The sequence below is a fragment of the Rhinoraja longicauda genome, chromosome 11, assembly GCF_053455715.1.
Source record: "Rhinoraja longicauda isolate Sanriku21f chromosome 11, sRhiLon1.1, whole genome shotgun sequence".
Lineage (NCBI taxonomy): Eukaryota > Metazoa > Chordata > Chondrichthyes > Rajiformes > Arhynchobatidae > Rhinoraja > Rhinoraja longicauda.
In genome coordinates, this window is record NC_135963.1 from 13,525,117 (window position 1) to 13,539,386 (window position 14,270).

A 14,270-nucleotide genomic window follows, 5' to 3' on the forward strand; every position below is an offset into this window, starting at 1 on the left:
CTAAAATTGTCGCACTATCATGTACTGTTTTGGCTGAAGTTCAGTCACAAACAAGATAACAAACGAGAGTTTTAGTATATAGATGAGTTAGGTACGTTTTTTTAACATAGAGAGTTGTGGGTACCTGAGTGTGCTGCCAGGGGTGGTGGTGGTGGCAGATAAATTACTTATATTTACAAGTCTTTTGGATAGGCACATGTGCAGAGAATGCAGGGATATGGATCACATGCAGCCAGAGAACAATAGGCAACATGTTCAGCGTGGACATTCTGAGCTGAAGGATGTGTTTCCGTGCTGCACTGTTCTATGTTCCAAGTTAGAGCCATAGAGTTGCACAGTGTGCAAACAAGCTCTTTGACCCAGTGAGTCCATGCCAATCAAGAAGCCTAGCTAGTCCTATTTGTCCACATATGGTCTATATCCATCTAAGCCTTTCCTATCCATGTACCTGTCCAAGTGTCTTTTAAATGTTGTTATTTCACCTGCCTCAACTACCTCCTCTGGCAGCTCATTCCATGTACCCACCACTCTCTGAGTGAAAAAGTTGCCCCTGAGGTTCCTATTAAATCTTTCCTCACACCCATGTCCTCTGGTTCTTGATTCCTCTACCCTGGGTAAAAGACTCTGTGCATTCATCGTATCAATTTCCCTCATGCTTTTCTATACCTCTGTAATATCACCCCGTCGTCTTCTGCACTCCGAGTTTTAGTTTGTCCAATCTCTCCCTATGCCTTAGGCCTTAGAGTCCTGGCAACATCCTCGTATATGTCTTCTCTGCACTCTTTCCAGCTTAATGACGTCCGTCGTTTAGCAAGGTGACCAAAACTGAACACAATACTCCAAATGCTGCCTCACCAACATCTTCTACAGCTGTAACATAACATCCCAACTTCTATACTTAATAGCCTTGACTGATGTGGAGGTATGTCAATGTACCAGAAACCTTCTTTGCCACCCGATCTACCCGTGAGACCACTTTCAGGGAACTGTGCACCTGCACTCCTAGATTCCTCTGGTCTGCAACACTCTTCAGTGACCTACCATTTACTGAGAAGTTCCTGCCCTGGTTTGAGTTCCCAAAATACAACACATCACATTTATCTGCATTGAACTCCATTCACCATTTCTCAGCCCACAGGTCCAGCTGATCAAGATCCTGCTGTAATTTTTGATAATGATCTTCACTGTTTACAACACCACCTACTTCAGTGTCACCTACAAACTTACTATTCATGCCTTGCATATTCCCTTCCAATTTGTTGATATAAACTGCAAACAGCGATGGACCCAGCACTGATCTCTGAGGCACACCGCCTAGTCACATGCCTCCAGTCCGATAAAGTACTATCTGGAAGAATACGCAAATGTTTCACGCTGCATAGGACTGCAGAAATACTTTGAATAATTTGAAATCATTTGAACAAGTTAATAATTTATAATATTATCAATTTATCTTCCCTGTTTGAAATCAAAAATACACATTTGCAGCACTTTTATTTAGTTACTACACTCCTGCTCCAAAGACATGCAACTTACTAGACTCGTATTCACTGGAGTTTAGAAGGATGAGAGGGGATCTTATAGAAACATATAAAATTATAAAAGGACTGGACAAACTAGATGCAGGAAAAATGTTCCCAATGTTGGGCGAGTCCAGAACCAGGGGCCACAGTCTTAGAATAAAGGGGAGGCCATTTAAAACTGAGGTGAGAAAAAACTTTTTCACCCAGAGAGTTGTGAATTTGTGGAATTCTCTGCCACAGAGGGCAGTGGAAGCCAAATCACTGGATGGATTTAAGAGAGAGTTAGATAGAGCTCTAGGGGCTAGTGGAATCAAGGGATATGGGGAGAAGACAGGCACGGGGTATTGATTGGGGATGATCAGCGATGATCACAATGAATGCTGGCTCGAAGGACCGAATGGCCTCCTCCTGCACCTATTTTCTATGTTTCTATGTTAAAAGGCAAGTTGCCGTATTTTCATTTTACACTAAAACCTGGAAGAAAACATAAAAGTTGCATAAGAATCTGTCATTGGATCCATATCTTCAGCTTTTTTAACTTAGTTACAGAATATCATTGCAATGAAGGAGGCCTGGAATGAGTGGGTGTGGAGAGGATGGGGAGAGTTTAGGACCAGAGGCCATAGCGTCAGAATAAAAGGACGTACCTTTAGAAAGGAAACCAGGAGGAATTCCGATAGTCAGAGGATGATGAATTTGTGGAATCCATTGCCACAGACGGCTGTAGAGGCCGTCAATGGATATTTTTAAAGCGGAGATTAATGGTTTTGATGAGTATGGGTTTCAGGAGTGTCATGGGTATGAGTATGGGGAGAAGGCAGGAGAATGGGGTTGAGAGGGAAAGATAGATCAGCAATGACTGAATTGTGGAGTAGACTTGATGGGCCGAATGGCTTAATTCTGCTCCAATAACATATGAGGCTTCATGCAACGGTAACGTAATTCAACCCTCAGATTGAATTACGGTAACGTTGCATGAATTGTACGTTCTCCCTGTGACCTGCGTGGGTTTTCTCCGAGATCTTCGGTTTCCTCCCACACTCCAAAGACGTACAGGTATGTAGGTTAATTGACTGGGTAAATGTAAAAATTGTCCCTAGTGTGTGTAGGATAGTGTTAATGTGCAGGGATCGCTGGGCGACGCGGACTCGGTGGGCCGAAGGGCCTGTTTCCGCGCTGTATCTCTAAATCTAAATCTAAATCTAAAAATATTAGTTTATACTGCAAAATTTCCTTTTGTTCTTAATGCAGTGGAACAGCCAGAAATTGTTCTGAATCTCCATTACATGGAATTAAATATATAGTCTATTTTACTGAATGCAGGTAATATCAAAAAAGTGAAATAGGTCTTCCTGTACTGAAAATCTTGGCTGAGGTGGCATTCCATCTCTACTTAGGGTCCATTAAGGAAAATATAGAAACAATGATACAGGTTTGTTGCTGCCACAGAAGATAAATGTGGCTATAAAATACTCTATTGTTTGTTTTAAACTGTAATGTTTATTGCTTTTCAACCCTCAAATTGAATTACTGCGGGGATAATGTTTTCATTGAAGAAGATGCAATTTCAACATAGTGCCTGTAAAGACAGTCTCGGTGAAATTTATTTAAAGTCGCTTTTCAGTGTTGGCTGCCTGAACCCAAGGCAGTGAGCACTGAAGTAAAAAAAAATACTTGTGGCATTATTGTAGTTGGGAGCCAGTAACATTATTATTCAGTCTGTTTATGGCAATTGCAATCTGCAGTTGGAACATAACGAGCCACCTTCCTTGGAGTGAAGGTGGGTTCAAAGTAAGTAATCATTTTGTAGTTCACTCTTGTGTAACTAAAACACTTGAAAATAGTGGGCATAATAAAATGATATCGTAAACTCACTATCCACAAATTATTTTCCACAGAATTATGTTTGGCTGGTTCATATTTGTCCTCGCTTCCAACTGCTCAAGCTGCTTATTATTCTTAGATTGAAGTTTACTTTGTTCCTTTACGCTTGAAACTCTCCTCACTCACTTAACAAGGTGAGGTGCAAAGGGACTTGGGAGTGTTGGTGTGGAATTTCCAAACATTGATAAGGTCATAAGTTATAGGAGCAGAATTAGGCCATTCGGCCCATCAAGTCTAATCCACAATCATGGCTGATACATCTCTTTCTCTTAACCCCAATCTTCTGCCTTCTCCTGACACCCATACTAATCAAGAATCTATATACCTCTGCCTTAAAAATATCCATTGACTTGGCCTCCACAGCCTTATGTGGCAATGAATTCCATAGATTCACCACCCTCTAACTAAAGAAATTCCTCCTCATCTCCATCCTAAAGGAACGTCCTTTAATACTGAGACTGTGACCTCTGGTCCTAGACTCTCCCACTAGCGGAGACGAGTAGACAGACAAAGGAGAGTCAGTAGATGTTGTTTACTTAGATTTTCAGAAAGCCTTTGATAAGGTGCCACACGTTAGACTGCTTAGGAAAATGAGAGCCCATGGTATCAAAGGGCAGATACTAGCATGGATAGCAAGTAGGCTGGATGGCAGAAGACTAAGAGTGGCAATAAAGGGGGCTTTTTCTGGTTGGCTGCCAGTGACTAGCGGGAACTCCGTAGGGGTCGATGCTGGGGCCGCTATTCACGTTGTATATTAATGAGGGTATTGAAGGCTTTGTGGCAAAGTTTACAAATGATATGAAAATAGGCGGAAGGGCAGGTAGGATGATTCAATTGCCTGATAACAGCTGGGAAGAAACTGGAGGTGTGTGTTTTTACATTTCTATACCTTTTGCCCGAGTACAAAAGGAAGTTGAGGCTTTGGAGAAAATTCAGAAAGGCTCACCAGGAAGTTGCCTGGAGGGGAGAATATTGGCTGTAAAGAGAAGTTTTACAAATTTGCATTATTTTCACGGGAGCATTGGAAGCCAAGGGGCAACCTGATAGAGGTGTATAAAATTATGAGAAACATAGATAGAATAGATAGTCAAAGTGTTTTTCCCCCAAGGTGGAAAAGTCAAATACTAAAGCTCATAGCTTTAAACTGAGACAGGATGGTTTAAAGGAGATTTGTGAGTCAGATTTGTTTTACAAGAGAATGGTGTTTAGTTTAGTTTAGTTTAGTTTAGTTTAGTTTAGTTTAGTTTAGTTTAGTTTAGTCCCACTGAGTCTACACCGACCAGCGATCACTGCACTCTAACACTATCCTACACGTACACTAGGGACAACTTACACTTATACCAAGTCAATTAACCTACAAACTTGTACGTCTTTGGAGTGTGGGAGGAAACCAAAGATCTCGGAGAAAACCCACGCAGTCACGGGGAGAACGTACAACCTCCGTACAGACAGCAGCCGCAGTCAGGATCGAACCTGGGTCTCTGGCACGGCAAGCGCTGTAAGGCAGCAACTCTACCGCCGTGCCACCATGCTGCTGAGTGCCTGGGACATAGTGCAAGGTGAAGGTGTGAAAGCAGTGTGGTATCAGCGATGATGCCAGGTTTGGCAGTGACCACATGGACACTCGCGGTAGAGTGAACTCATGTGATATGCTTTATTTACAGTGACAAGAAAGTCCAAGTACGCATGGGGGCACTCTCTCTCGTCTCTCTCAGGGCGCATGTGTGGTGGCGCTGGTGATCTCGGCTTTGTCCCAGCAATTCAGGTTCAGCTTTGGAGCTTGATAGGGCAGCGCTGGAGGTCATTGGACTATTGGTCTTAACCTCTGTGTTTGGGCACAGTCCCTCAATGTCTGTGGGCCAGAAGAGGCACTGGCATCTCAGGCTTGCACTGGCCACTCATTCTTAGTCTCATTAGAGGCGCTGGCTGTCTAGGGTTTTTTCCTGACAGCTGGGTCTTGGGTTTGTCCCAGTGGCTGACTGTTCCTCAAAACCACAACAGAGGAACACCGCTAGCATGGAGGCATCCCTCTTTGTCTCCCTTCTTTCTCTATCTCTACCTTCTTCCTCTCTCCCCTTCTCCTTCCCCTTCTGATTTTTATCTCACCCTCTCCATTTTTCCATCTGGATAGAAGGCCTGGGTTTTTGAAGGGAATAGGCTGATAAGGTTTAGTTAGCCCGAACCAATATCAGCCAATTGGACCTAGCCATTACCAGTGATGCTTGGGATTGGCCTCTCCTGGCCTGTCAGCGGGTGACAGGAATCAGTGCAGCATCCAAGGGACGGGAGCTGTCATAGCAGAAACACAGCAATGTATACGGGGCATTTAGGCAGACACATAAACATGAAGGGAATGGAGAGATATTGACCACATGCAGGCAAACATGCATTTTAAATTGGCATTATGGTCACCTGGAGAGCTAAAGGGCTTGTTTCTGTGCTGTTTAGTTTACTTTAGAGATACAGTGCGGAAACGGGCCCTTCGGCCCACCAAGTTTGCGCTGATCAGCGATCTCCGAATACTAACACTACCCGGCAGACAAGGGACAATTTACAATTTTTACTGAAGCCAATTAACCTACAAACCTGCATGTCTTTGGAATGTGGGAGGAAACCGGAGCACCCGGAGGAAACCCACTAAGGTCACGGGGAGAACGTAAAACCCGTAGACAGGATCAAACCTGGGTCTCTGGTGCTGTAACTCTACCGCTGCGCCACCGTGCCGCCCCTCTATATTGCTATGCTCTTAATAAATAAATACAGTATTCTGTCTCTCTCAGTATAATTGCTAATTGGTGCTAAGTTAGGTATTGTTGCCTTTCTGCCGCGTCAACCTGTCTTCGTCTGTAGCTTATGGAATGCTTACAGTCAGCAGAGCGGGGACAATATCAGTCTGAATTTAAACTCTTTTACGCTGGGTCAAGCACTGAGCACTCCAGAAACCAAAGTAAGCCTGGAAATAAAGAGGATCAAAGTCTTAACCCTTTATCTTTGTCCAATAAATTAAATTCATGTGGTTGCCCTCAAACACACAAGTGCCAATATTTCAGACAATTTCACACTAAATTGCCCATTTTAGTCAACTGCTTTGGAAGTTGAAAAACTGACCTTGCCTTCGTGGATGTGTTCTGCTCAAATTAGACTTGAGATGTATTATTTGGGAAGAGCAGATGGATCTTAATTCCACTCCTGGCTCCGTTCTACCTGACCTAGGGGTACTTGCTGACACGGCAGCCTCAGAGTAGAGACATGTTCCATTCCAAAGCTTTCACATCCTTATTTTGTGGCAGCGTTAAGCGTTTCACCGAGCAGGTGCAGCAAAGCATAAATGCAGGTTGAGACTCCCACCACAGCTATGTATTTACAACACTATCACAAGAGTACCCATTCACGACTCGAATATGAACTATGAACATTACCTTGTTGAGCATCACTGAGTACCATAACTACCATAAGTTAGTGTCATCACTGGAGGGTATGGAGATTTTTATTCTGTTCAATTGTGCCTTGAAACCTGGAAACCTTGATAGAGCTGGGATCAGATTGTCCAGACTCACTCACTTGACTCGCTCTCAATTATTTTATGGAATTGATCTGAATTCCAACTCAGGGTGAGTAGAAGAGCAGACTTTACCCCGCCCCTCCTCCCTTCCAGCTTTCGTTCCCCCCTGCCCCCCCCCCCCCCCTCCTCCCACCTCCAATCAGTGATAGAAGTGTCCCGACCTGAACCGTCACCTATCCATGTTCTCCAGAGATGCTGCGTGACCCACTGAGCACTTTGCATCTTTTTAGAGGGTGATATGACCGTGGATTAACCTATTTGCATTTGTGGCTGTTATATTTGAAGTATGCGATGGAACGTTTGCTAAATTCAGTTGACTAAGTCATAAAGGCAAAAGTTGATGACCAAGAAATTAGATTTATTAGGTTTAGCCAAATCCATTGTACGGACATGAAATCAGTGCGTAAGGGTCTATTGGGGAAGAATCTCTCACTCAAAATGTTCATGTTCATAAGGTCCAGGAGCAAAGAAAGACCATTTGGCCTATCAGGTCTACGCCATTAAATATTTTGATCATTCCCTCTCAACCCCATTCTCCTACCTTCGCCCCATAACCCCTGACACATGTTAACTGATCTCTACACTGAGCAGCCAAAATATTATGACCACTGGCAGGTGATGTGAGTAACATTGGTTATCTTGTTATAATGGCACCTACCTGTCAAGGGGTGGGATATATTAGGCAACAAGTGAACAGTCAGTTCTTGAAGTTGATGTGTTGGATGCAGGAGAAATGGGCAGGAGTGAAGACCTGAGCAACTTTGACTAGGGCCAAATTGTTATGGCCAGACGACTGGGTCAGAGCATCTCTGAAACGGCAAGGCTTGTGGGTGCTCCCGGTCATCAGTGGTGAGTACCTACCGACAGTGATCTGAGGAGTGACAAACCACAAACAGGCGACAGGGTGTTGGCGCCCAAGGTTCATCGATGCGCGAGGGCAATGAAGGCTATCCCAGCTGGTCCGAACCGACTGTGGGAAGATGACAAGCTGGTGGAGGGAGTGCGATGCTCTGGGCAATGTTCTGCTGGGAAACCCTGGGTCCGGCCATTCATGAAGACGTCAATTTGACACGTGTCACCTATCTAAACATCGTTGCAGACCAAGTACACCCTTTCATGGCAATGGTATTCCCTGATGGCAGTGGCCTCTTTCAGCAGGATAATGCGCCCTGCCACACTGCACACATTATTCGGGAATGGTTTGAGGAACACGATGAAGTGTTCACGGTGTTGCCCTGGCCTCCAAATTCTCCAGATCTCAATCCGATTGAGCATCTGTGGGATGTGCTGGATCGACAAGTCCGATCCACGGTGGCTCCACCTCGCAACTTACAGGACTTGAAGGATCTGCTGCTAATGTTTTGGTGCCAGATACCTCAGGACACCTTCAGGTGTCTTGTAAAGTCCATGCCTCGACGGGTCGGTGCTGTTTTGGCGGCACACGGAGGACCAACAGCATATTGGGCAGGTGGTCATAATGTTTTGGCTGATCGGTGTATTTCCACTTACACCATGACTTAACCGACTGAATTTAGCAAAAATTTCATTACATACTTTCAGGTTTGCTGAGTACAAGTACCAATATTTTTTGAAATTTTCAAGCTGCTTGACAGCAAGTTGATATCTTCCTGAAAGTAAAGGTTGACGGTCAAGAATTTAGATTTAGCCAAATCCATGGTAATATGGGTTCTATAACAGCATTTAGAAAACACTTGGACAGCTAAATGGGATTATATGGGATAAAGGTTTACAGAGATTTGGGCCAAATGTGGGCAAATGGGACTAGCATAGATGGGGCATTTAGGTTGGAATGGATGAGTTAAGCCGAAGAGTCTGTTTCCGTGCTGTGTAACTCTATATGGCATATAATTAGTGAATAAGGTTCTACTGAGGAAGGATCCATGACTCAAAATGTTAACTGATTTCTATGTCCACTGATGCTGCTTGGCAAGATGACTTTTTCCCAACATCTCTTGTTTCAGATTCCAGCATCTACATTTTAAAATTTATTTTTAGGTTCACATCAGAGTATAGCATGCATTTGGATGCAACCAAAGCATGGCACCTGTTAAATTGGATCAGATATTCTTTAGACATCCAAACGGATGCCGGAAGTATCCCAAAACAGGATTGACTATTAGAACAACTATTGTTGGACCATCTGTTTAAACTGATCTTCCAAAGCACCTTTTCTTGTAGATGTAGAAGGGTGTTGTCAGTTGCGATTAATACAGAAGGGTGCCCTCCAGTTGACGAGGATGAGTTGGGCCGAATGGCCTGTTTGGTTGCCGAAGGATTCTAAGACTCTACGACCGAGTAAATCGTGGTATTAATAATTAGGTAGGATTTTCCGGTAGTGATAATTAAAATGTCCATCCTTCTTGGACTTCTTTGAACTTTTTGTAAGTCATTTAGCCATTGAACTGCTTCTGTCTTTGTTATTTTCTCTGTTCCAGAACTGGCATCTGTTCTCTGCGTAACTGCTGGTCTATCTTGGAAACACAGTACTTCATTCAAAAGTGGATTGTTAGGTCTGGAAAGGGAATGGGAACGGAAAAAGAAGATGGGTGTAAGCAAAGACAACTCTTCATCCCATTTTGTTTGCCTTTTGCAACGATGGAAATTAATGCATTTTTAAACTTATTTCAACGATAAATCATTTTTGCGTTGATTTGATTTATGAAAACCTACGTTGCAGTACCATGCTTTATTCTGAATTACAGTGCGTGTCCTACAGTTGCTCACAGTGTTGCTTACATTGGCCTTTAATGTCAGCCGTTGTCTAAAGCACATTCAAAATCCCTGACTTGCTGTTGAGTTTGTTGTTATAGTTTAGTTTAGTTTAGTTGAGTTTATAGATATTGTGCGGAAACAGGCCCTTTGGCTCACCGAGTCTGCGATCACCCAGCACTAGTACTATCCTACAAGTACTCGGGACAATTTACAATTTTACCAAGCCAATTACAAACAAATCTGTACATCTTTGGAATGTGGGAGGGAACCAGATATCCTGGAGAAAACCCATGCAGGTCACAGGGAGAACGTACAAACTCCATACAGACAGAGCCTGTAGTCAGTATCGAACCCGGGTCTCTGGCGCTGTAAGGCAGCACCTCCACCACTGCACCACCATGCAGTAGTTGATAGTTGATCAATTTTCCAGAGGACTTTAATGAGCAGCAAGTATTAATTATTGATCTGCTATTCTATTATTCCAACAAATTTCTGTCCTTTAAGGAACTTTGGTTTACAGTGTGCAAGTGTGGCCTCTCCAAATAAACATTGTGGCATTTTCCTCAAACTGCTTTAATCAAAGCAGATATCCATTTCTGCAAATAACACATGTAAATGATAAAAATATGGGATTTCATGCAAAAGGCAACTCTCTAGCGGCAAGTAAAAGTACCAAATGCTGGTGTGAAAATAATCTCTGATGGTTGATAGCGTAGAAACAATATTTCCCCCTGAATGTCCTACAGGGTATAGGAACTTGAAAATATTTGTAATAACTATTTGGAATGTATGGAATGGGCGGCACGGTAGCGCAGCGGTAGAGTTGCTGCTTTACAGCGAATGCAGCGCCGGAGACTCAGGTTCGATCCTGACTACGGGTGCTGCACTGTAAGGAGTTTGTACGTTCTCCCCGTGACCTGCGTGGGTTTTCTCCGAGATCTTCGGTTTCCTCCCACACTCCAAAGACGTACAGGTATGTAGGTTAATTGGCTGGGTAAAATGTAAAAATTGTCCCTAGTGGGTGTAGGATAGTGTTAATGTACGGGGATCACTGGGCGGCACGGACTTGGAGGGCCGAAAAGGCCTGTTTCCGGCTGTATATATATGATATATGATATGATATGATATAGCTTTTCCCGTTTCTTCTGCAAGCGAAAGCATCTCTATTTAATCCTGGCGTGTGTAATTACTTGACTTAAATATTGAAGTGCTGCAGAGATTTTCTATTAAGGTTAAATTACTTCAGCACATATTAAAGCAATTTTAATACATGTTCAATGGTTCTTTTAATTTGGTTTGAGACACGAACAAGATTGAATCTGTTCTTTTGATAGTACACATATTTTGTCATGTTTTGCGTGACCTATTTCACACAGTTTTGGTTGGCTTATTGATGTCGACAATCACCTATGAGCACTGACTGCTTCACTACATTAATATAGTCACAATTTCCGTGAGTTTTCCTCGTAACAAAGAATGACAATGATTAATTAAGAGACACTGGAAAATTTAGTGATCATTATTTGGAGAACGCTTCAAAGTGAAACATAATATTCGTAATTCAGAACAGTTGAAAATTAAATATAAACAACGATTTTGCATTTGCTTCACTAATTCATATGTCACACCATAGGGGCTACTTCATGATCTGGGAGAATAGTTGCAATTTTTATTGTTAGTAATTGCATTTTAAACCGAACATTTTTATCAATGTGTATTAATAGATTCAATTTAGGAATACATGCTGCATTATTTTTCAGGAGGCTTAAAATCTAATTCAACTGTATAATATGCAACATACGATTTGACAGTAACATTGTTCATGCATAATTGGCAAATAGTTTTTATGAACGGTGTGAATGAAGAGCTCGTAGATATTCCTTCAGTGCAGTAGACTTCAGAGATACAGAGCGGAAACAGGCCCGTCAGCCCTCCGAGTCCGCGCCAACCAGTGGTTACTATGCTAACCCCTGGGGATAATTTATTACTTTACCGAAGCCAATTAACCTACAAACCTGCATGTCTTTGGAGTGTGGGAGGAAACCAGAGCACCTGGAGAAAAGCCGTATGGTCACAGGGAGAAAGTACAAACTCTGTATAGACAGCATCCGCAGTCAGGATTGAACGCGGGTCTCTGGCGCTGTAAGGCCGCAACTCTCCCGCTGTGCCACTCATTTCTTCATTATACTTAAGCCACAGCATAGTCCACTTTCTACTTCAATGCTACATAAAATAATGAATACACGTGCAGAGAGCACTTACACTCACAAAAAGAGTGCAAAAGCTGGGCGGGTGTTTAAGTTACTTGACTGCGATTCCAAATGCTTGGGCTATTGATCCAGGGACATGAGCTGACTTTCATCCTGCCAACAAGGAATCTGTTTGTTTACTTATTTATGTTAATTTATAAGATGCGGCTATAATTGTCAACGCAAGGATTTATTGTCCATCGCTAATTCCCCTGGAGCAAGTGATGGTGAGCCATCTCCTGGAAGTGTAGTCAGTCGGGTGAAAGTACTTCCGCAGAACGGACTGGATGTTGCAGGTTTCAGACCCAGCGACCACAGAGAAGCGGCAAGATGTTTCCAAGACCAAGATATTGTGCAGCCTGGATGGCAAAGTGGATGGCAGAGACTCAGATTCAGATTCAGATTCGATCCTGACCTCGGTCTGCTACCTGTGTGGAGTTTGCACATTCTCCCTGTTGACCACATGGGTTTCCACCTGTTGCTCTGGTTTCCTCCCTCATCCCAATGACATGCGGGTTTGTCGGTTGATTGGCTCCTGTAATAATTGCCCTTAATGTGTAGGGAGCGAATGGGAAAATGGGATAACATAATACTGGTGTGAATGAGTTATCGATGGTTGGCGTGGAGTCAGTGGGGCAAAGGGTCTGTTTCTCGCAGTCAAGCAACTACACTAAAACAAACTTGAAAGGTAGTTATGCTGACATGAGACTGCTCTCCTGATCTATCTTGGTGCTGGAGGTCATTTATGTGGCAGGACCAGTTAAGCCTTTGAAGACTAGTGACCTTAGACAAAGTAGGGGGATTTATAATGGTAAGGCTTTTGAAAGTCAAGGATAGTTGCTTATACTTTGCTATTCAAAGTGCGGTCTGTTACTTGTCACCTGCAAGACTTTGCCTGAACATTGACTGTCTTGCTTCATATAGATATAGATTGTTTCACAATTTTTTTTAGAGTTTAGAGATCAGGGACCATAGTGGAAAGCTGTGTGTGGAGCCAGAGGATGTAGGAGATGTTTTAAATGATTTTTTTGCATCTGTTTTTACGAGGGAGGAGGGCGATGCGGACTTAGAAATGGAGCAGGAGGGTTGTGATGTTCTTGAGCATATTGCTATTGACAGGAAGGTGGTGCTGGAGGCTCTGGCAGGCTTAAAAGTGGATAAGTCTCCGGGCCCTGACGAGATGTATCCCAGGATGCTGAGAGAGGCAAGGGAGGAGATTGCGGGGGCTCTGGCACAAATTTTCAGAGCCTCTCTTGCAACAGGGGATGTACCGGAGGACTGGAGGATAGCTAATGTGGTGCCATTATTTAAAAAGGGCAGTAGGGATAAACCTGGGAACTACAGGCCGGTGAGTCTGACATCGGTGGTGGGGAAGCTGCTAGAAAAGATTCTGAGGGACAGAATCAGTCTTCACTTGGAGGATCGAGGGTTAATTAAGGATAGTCAACATGGCTTTGTTAAGGGAAGGTCGTGTCTGACTAACTTGATTGAATTTTTTGAAGGGGTGACCAAGGAGGTAGATGGGGGTAGTGCAGTGGATGTGGTATACATGGATTTCAGTAAGGCTTTTGACAAGGTCCCACACAGGAGACTAGTCAAGAAGGTAAGAGCCCATGGGATCCAGGGCACCTTGGCAAAATGGATAAAAAAACTGGCTTAGTGACAGAAGGCAGAGGGTGATGGTAGAAGGGTGCTTCTGTGACTGGAGGCCGGTGTCCAGTGGGGTGCCGCAGGGATCGGTGTTGGGTCCCTTACTGTTTGTAATCTACATAAATGATCTGGATGTCAACGTACAGGGCATGAACAGCAAGTTTGCAGATGACACAAAGATAGGGGGGGTGGTGAATAGCGAGGAAGGGATCTGCAAGCTGCAGGAAGATATAGATGAGATGGTCAGATGGGCGGAGCAGTGGCAGATGGAATTTAATCCTGAAAAGTGCGAGGTGATGCACTTTGGCAGAAATAACTTGGAGAGGGAGTACACCATGAAATGGAAGGACCCTAGGGAAGACAGGGGTACAGAGGGACCTTGGAGTACAGGTACACAAGTCCTTGAAGGCAGCAGGACAGGTGGACAGGGTGGTCAAAAAGGCATATGGGTTACTGGCCTTCATTAGCCGGGGCATCGAATATAAAAGTAGGGGTGTAATGATGGAATGGTACAGAACACTGGTGAGGCCACAGCTGGAGTATTGTGTACAGTTCTGGTCACCACATTATAGAAGGGATGTGATAGCTTTGGAGAGGGTGCAGAGGAGATTAACCAAGATGCTGCCAGGGATGAAGGGCCTCGGCTATGAGGAGAGACTGAGCAGACTG